Consider the following 7355-nt stretch of genomic DNA (forward strand, 5'->3'; position numbering starts at 1 on the left):
TGAATTTGTGTACAGAAGCCTCTTATTTATAAACTAAAATATGTGCACTTTATGCCCAATATGCCCCCGATACTAATAAATTCTCAATATCAAACGATATATTCGACTGCTTGCATGATATGGCTGCTCACATCACTTTACTTGCGATCCACGTTAAGGATATGGCTCCACATAAGTTGTTATGGCTCACACAGGGTGTGTGTCGCACCATAGACTTTGCGTTTCGCACCACGCAAGGCATTTTGTGGATTTGGACATTTTTATCATGCTTTTATGGCTCAAGAAGCTTGTGCAACACTTGTCCCCAGTTCCTACATGAATTGGGCCTAAAATTAAGCCTCTTGCACACTTAAATACACAAATTAAACCTACCTAAGGCCCGTGTCAGCCTCATAGGTCATCAACACTAAAAAAATGTGTCAAAAACACTTATTTTGTTAACTTTTACTACTTAGTTGCTAACTACTGAATATGTAATAATAAATACTAAATTGCCTAGAAAACAAGTTTTTTAAATGCAAAAATAAACTGAATTAACTACTATATTTGATGGTAGGTCATTGCCCCCTACACTTTAGATAGCACATTGCCCCTAATGTTCGACCCTAATATATAAAGAAAGAAGTTACCCGTTTTTCATTAAAATTGTTGTAATCATATTTCATGTTTCTCCTTTCTTACTTGTTTAAGGTCCCAATTGTACTGCTCTCCTCATGTAGGGTTTCTGCATAGAAAAATTATGACAACATACATATTATTATTAACATACTCTTAATCTAAAGCAAAAATTTAAAAGCATCTAAGTTAATTGTTTACAATTTTCCAAAAAAAAATGAGTTTGATTATCAAAATTCGGTGGTTGCCACCCCTCTATTGGAGCTTTCCTTTTTACCAATACATGTGCTCAAAATGAGCCTCCACCCGATGAGTGCTCTTGTTGTGTTGGGCTTCGGATGACTGAACCTCTGTTCGAGGCTATTTGTGGTTGGAATGTTGCCTCGTAGTCATCATCATTCAGGAAATCTTGCTCCATATCGTCCTCCATTACCTCCTCGTTGTCATTCTCTTCCTCATCATCTCTATTTTATTTCTCTTCTTTCTCGTTCTATTCATGTTGTTAGTAAGATTGCATTGGGTCGTATATATTTAGAGGCACACTTGGTATTTGCATACCATTTTGCCTAGCAAATTCCTATCCAATCGGTCACATCTCTAACATTTATCATATCACCCACTCTAGGTTTGGGATATCACTTCCTTCGGACTCTCTTCACGCCTTTGATGTCGATTTTCTTTTTAATGATACAGGCACATCCATTTTGTATTTTTGACATTGGTTTTAATCTTTTATTTTTTTTTTGAAACTTGATGTGTTGTGTATATATTGAGTCTCCAGTCAGACTTTTTGTCAGCCACATAAATTGCTTGTTTGCTGCCATTGGAACTCTCACCTTTTTTCATAATATTGTCACTAAGTGAGGGAAAAAGACCCAACTTTCTGACCACTTATGCACCACGTCATGTAATGGTATATCCATGTCTCGATACATAATAGCTTGATTAAAAGGAGTTGGAACATCAAAGTTTGGTCAGTGTTTCCATTCACCCCTACCTTTGGTTAAGTATTTTACTATATTGTTCATATCTATGTTATTAAAATATGTTAAATCAATGTTTTTAATAACATCAGAAGCATAATATGGATGTAACACCCCAAACTCGGCTTGGACGATATGATTGAATCTGGCGATGTCACATGGTAGTGTGTTTGAAAACCGTAGGTTGTGTTGGAAAATCGTAACTTTGCTTAAAACAATTTCCACTTAGAAACTTTTAAGAATTTCTTATTTAGTCTAAAGTTGTGTTAATTAATTAGTCGAAAATTTTCAAAACGTTTAATCAATGCAGAGCTTTTAAGACAGTTTGCTTGTTTGTGTATATTTTGTTAAAACGTTTGATTTGTTTTGAAAACTCGATTATTCCTATCACTAACAGTTATAAACGAAAACAATATAAATCCCAAATTTAAAATAAAAATTCAAAAAGGCCATTATTACAGTAAAATGTGCCCAAAATAAAATCAAAATTATAATTAAGTACTAAGTTGAATTAAATAGGTCGTGTGGCCACCGCTGAGTCCTCCGTCGCATCGATCCGTCTATGTCTGAGATTACCTGTACAGTCAAATCAGAAGGGCGATTTTGCGAAAACTCAATGTGTAATCCCATATAAAGCAAACAGAGAGAAAGCAATAACTCAGTGTGTAATCCCATATAAAGCAAACTGACACAAAACAATCACAGTCTGGGCCTAAGCCCTTTTCAGTGTCAGAGATAATACCAGTTTAGGCTTTAGCCCATCTCAGCACACAAGTAATCATGTGTTTGGGCCTTGGCCCATTATAGTAACCATAATCAGTACAGTAACAGATTATACAGTATACTGGTCCTACCCAGCCAGCTTATACACTCCATCTCCGTCCAACCTTACACTCCATGTGGGGATATAATCAACCCACCCATCCCTACACTCTAAAAAGTACCGAATGCGGCACTAAATAGTAATTTTACAGCTGAGCTGCCAGTAAATTAGGCTCGAGGCCTTCCAGTACACTTCATTCGATCAAAATCACCCCCACCCAATGCAATGTATCATAAAGACATGTCATGGCATCATGTAATAATCAGTATAGGGTATTTAGCATGCTCAACATACAGACATACATATCTACCTCATATAGGCATATAACTGTCTTTTAATCATTTCAGTCAATTAGGGGTCTAAGTAAACTTACCGACCCTAAAGTAGGTTCACAGTCGACTTAGGCAATCCGTGCAACCTTAGTAGTCAAACAGTCAAAATAAGCCCACAGGCCCATGTTGCAAGCCCAGATAGGCCCACACGCTCGTGCGGCCCACATAGCCTAAAATGGCCTTAGCCGTGTAGTTCACACGGTCTAGCCCAATATTCTCACATGCTCGTGTGGTTAACTTGTATGGGGCCCACGCACCCGTGTGGCCCACACGACCCAATTCGGCCCGGCCTATGATTCGCAAATGGCCAGCCTCATCGATCATATGCCCATATTCGATCACACAGCCTCCAACACAGGCGGCCACACGCTCGTGTAGCGTCGACAATCATATTTTTCGACTTTTCATTGATTTCCTAGGTCGTTCTCGATGCTTAAGCACTTCCTAACCTTCTGCAACCTACAAACAGCGTACCCAAACTCAAATTTAACAACTAAAACACAATTTAATCAATACCAAAATGAGCCAAATGCACTCACTTATCGTAATCACCCCCGACTACTCGCACTAACCAATTCGTTGAGAAGAAAAACTGTTTCACGATCGTCCCCTATATACAAACAACAGAATCAAAATCTCTCAAAACCAAAACTAAAAAAACACAACAGCACTACTTACCGTTATCGCACGGAAAAAAAAGCCGAGGAGCCAGATAGATCGGAACGAAAGATAAGGGGAAACACTTGAAATTTCGGCACCAAAACAAAACAAAATAAAAAGAGAATTGGAGGGGAAAACGGAAGCAATAGCGGATTTTGACTGAAAAAAAAAAGAAAAAGAAAATGAGAAAAGGGAAAAAAATTCGGCAAGTAGAGACAGACCAAAAATAAAAGATGGTAGGGGAGAGTTCTGAAGAGATTTTTAAAATCAAAGGTTAACTCCCGAAGCTCCTTGATTTACTCCACTAAACCACATCCTTTCCAACCACTCAGCATCCCAGTCCAACTCAAACGCCTCCACTCCTTACTTTTCTCCCAAAATCCCTCAATCTACTCTCCAAAAACCATCCACCCCTCCCTCAACCACCTGATTCAAATTCCACTCCAACTCTTCAGTAGTTCAGCTAGACTAAAACACCCACACGACACTAGCAGCAAAATAAAACACTCCCTGTCACACACCAGTACTCGAACTCATGACCACCAGCACTGTGCCACTCTACTTATCCACTAGACCAGTAGGCCCATTCTAACATATTTCACTAACATTTATTTATAAGCCTTGAACCCAAGACTTCTTAGACACTCCTAGAACACATAACCACTGAAGCAAACATATGTTTGTGTCACAAACCTACAAAAATAAATATATAAGGGATTTTTGGGGCGTTACAACTCTACCCCCTAAAAAAAAAATTTCGGCCTCGAAATTTTACCTGATTAGAACAGATGAGGATACTACTGAAGTATCGTATCCTCAAGCTCCCACGTTGCCTCCTTAGAGCTATGATTACGCCAAAGAACTTTAACCAGTGGGATGAATTTTCCTCTTAGAACCTTTACACCTCGCTGCAATATCTGAACTGACTCCTTCTCAAAGGTCAGATCTGACCTAACCTCGATCTCCTCAACAGGAACAATATGCGTGGGATCAGAGTGGTAGCGCCTCAACATAGAGACGTGGAACACGTCGTGAATCTGATCCAATTCCAAAGGTAATTCCAACTAGTAAGTAATTGGTCCTACTCGCTTAAGCACACGGTAAGGTCCAATAAATCTAGGGCTCAACTTGCCTTTGTGACCAAATCTTAGTACATTCTTCCACGGTGAGACCTTGAGAAAAGCGAAGTCACCCACTGAAAACTCAATCTCTCGACGCTTCAGGTCAGCATAAGACTTCTGTCTATCAGATGCCGCTTTCAGTCAGTCTCAAATCAACCTAACTTTGTCCTCGGTATCAGAAACTAGCTCAGTGCCCAGAACACGCCGCTCGCCCAACTCAGTCTATGTGCGACACCTACGACCATATAATGCCTCGTAAGGTGCCATCAGAATGCTAGACTAATAGTTATTGTTATAAGTAAATTCTTCTAGCGACAAGTAAGCCTCTCAACTACCTTGAAAATCAATCACGCAACTCCTTAACATGTCCTTCAGTATCTGAATCACCCTCTCTCACTGATCGTCTGTTTAAGGATGGAACACAGTACTGAAGTTCAACCTTGTACCCAGAGCTTTATGTAGCTTCTTTCAGAACTGAGACATGAAGCGAGGATCCCTATCAAATATGATTGAAACTGGTACCCCATGCAGTCTCACTATCTCAAACACATACAATTTAGCCAGCTTCTACGGAGGGTAGTCAGTACGACCCAGTATGAAGTGGGTAGACTTGGTTAATCGATCCACGATGACCCATACAGAATCTTTCTCAGTAGGTGTGAGGGGTAACCCACTAATGAAGTCCATAGTCACTCTCTCCCACTTCCAAAGCGGAATCTTGACTGGATGCAACAAACCTGAAGGTAACTGATGTTTAGCCTTAACCTGCTGGCATGTCAAACGCTTAAGACTTGGCCACCAATATAACTCACGAAAGTCGCGGTACATCTTCTTTCCGCCAGGATGCATAGCATAATGACTACTATGCGCCACTCACAGTATAGGCTACCTTAATTCAGTATCTTTCGGTACATAGATTTCTCAAGGAAACAAAGTACCCCTTCACTATTTAGTCTAAAATCCTCAGTATTCTCACTCTCAACCTGTCGAAAACAAAAACCAACAACTCGTCATCTATCTGTTTACTCTTAATTTGCTCTATCCACGTCGGTTTAACTTAAAGTTCGGCCAACAGACTATTATCATCAAATAAACTGAGGCAAGCAAACATCGCCCTCAGATCAGTTATGGCTCTATGGCTCAGTGCGTCGGCCACCATATTAGCCTTACCAGAGTGGTATTCTATAGTATAGTCGTAGCCCTTAAGCAACTCAATCCATCTACGCTGCCTAAGATTTAGCTGCTTCTGAGTGAGGAGGTACTTGAGGCTCTTATGATCAGTGTAAATGATACACTTCTCACCATACAAGTAATGCCTCTAGATTTTAAGTGTGAATACCATTGCGGCCAACTCTAAGTCATGCTGACGAGATGAGTACGCTACCACCTTACCCTCTTGCATCAATACACATCCCAATCTGACATGTGATGCATCATTGTACACAGTAAACTCTTTTTCAAACTCTGGTTGTATTAGAACAGAGGCCTCCGTCAGTATAGTCTTGAGCTTCTTGAAGCTCTCTTACTGCGTATCAGTCCAGTTACACGGCACACCCTTATGTAGTAGCTTTGTCAAAGGTACAACAATCAGAGAAAACCCCTCCACAAATCATCAATAATGCCCTGCTAGTCCTAGAAAACTTTAGATCTCGGATACAGTCTTAGGCTATTTCCAATGCAACACCGCCTCAATTTTTCGAGGATCGACCCTAATCCCCTCAACAGAAACCACATGGCCTAAAAATGTTACTTCCTCTAACCAGAACCCACATTTACTGAACTTAGCGTACAGTTATTTCTCTCACAAAATCTGTAGAACCACTATGAGGTGTTCATCGTGTTCATCTTTAGTTTTCGGATACACCAGTATATCATCAATAAATACCACTACGAACCGATCTAGATAGGGCTGGAACACTCAGTTCATCAGATCTATAAAATTTGCTGGTGTATTCGTCAGTCCAAATGGCATCACTAGGAACTCGTACTAACCATATCGAGTCCTAAATGTTGTCTTGTATATATCAGTCTCCTTAACCCTCAACTAATGATATACTGATCATAAATCAATCTTAGAGAAAATCGAAGCCCCTCGAAACTGGTCAAAAAGATCATCTATCCTCGATAAAGGGTACTTATTCTTGATGGTCAACTTGTTCAGTTGACGGTAATCAATACACATACGCATGGATCCATCATTCTTTTTCACAAACAGTACTGGTGCTCCTCACGGAGACACATTAGGACAGATAAACCCACGATCCAATAACTCTTGAATCTGGGCCTTAAGCTCCATAAACTCTTTCGGTGCCATTCTATAAGGGGCAATGGACACTGGAGCTGCACTAGAAAGGAGCTCAATCTCAAATTCTACTTCACGATTCGGAGGTAACCCAGGTAGCTCTTCAGGAAAAATGTCTAGAAACTCTTTAACCGTCCTGATATCCTCAACCGATGAATCCCCATAATCTAAAACACTGATATAAGCCAAATATACCTCACATCCCTTACGAACCAACTTTTCGATCCTAAATGCAAAAATCACATTCGATAAGTAGCTCTAACACTCCCCAATTACGACTACCTCACTGTCTTTCGTAGTTCTTAGTACAACCCTTTTCGTGGCATAATCTAAGCTCACTCGGTGTTTAACCAACCAGTCCATTCTCAGTATCAGATCAAATTCCCTAAAAGGTAGTTCTATCAGATCAGCCAAAAAGATAGCTCCTTGAACCTTTAGAGGAACATCTCTAAACAGTTTGTTAACCCTTATTGACTGCCCAACAAACTAAGTACAATAACCTCACTCGTAGTGCTCTCA

Source organism: Gossypium hirsutum, chromosome D08 (assembly GCF_007990345.1).
Source record: "Gossypium hirsutum isolate 1008001.06 chromosome D08, Gossypium_hirsutum_v2.1, whole genome shotgun sequence".
NCBI lineage: Eukaryota > Viridiplantae > Streptophyta > Magnoliopsida > Malvales > Malvaceae > Gossypium > Gossypium hirsutum.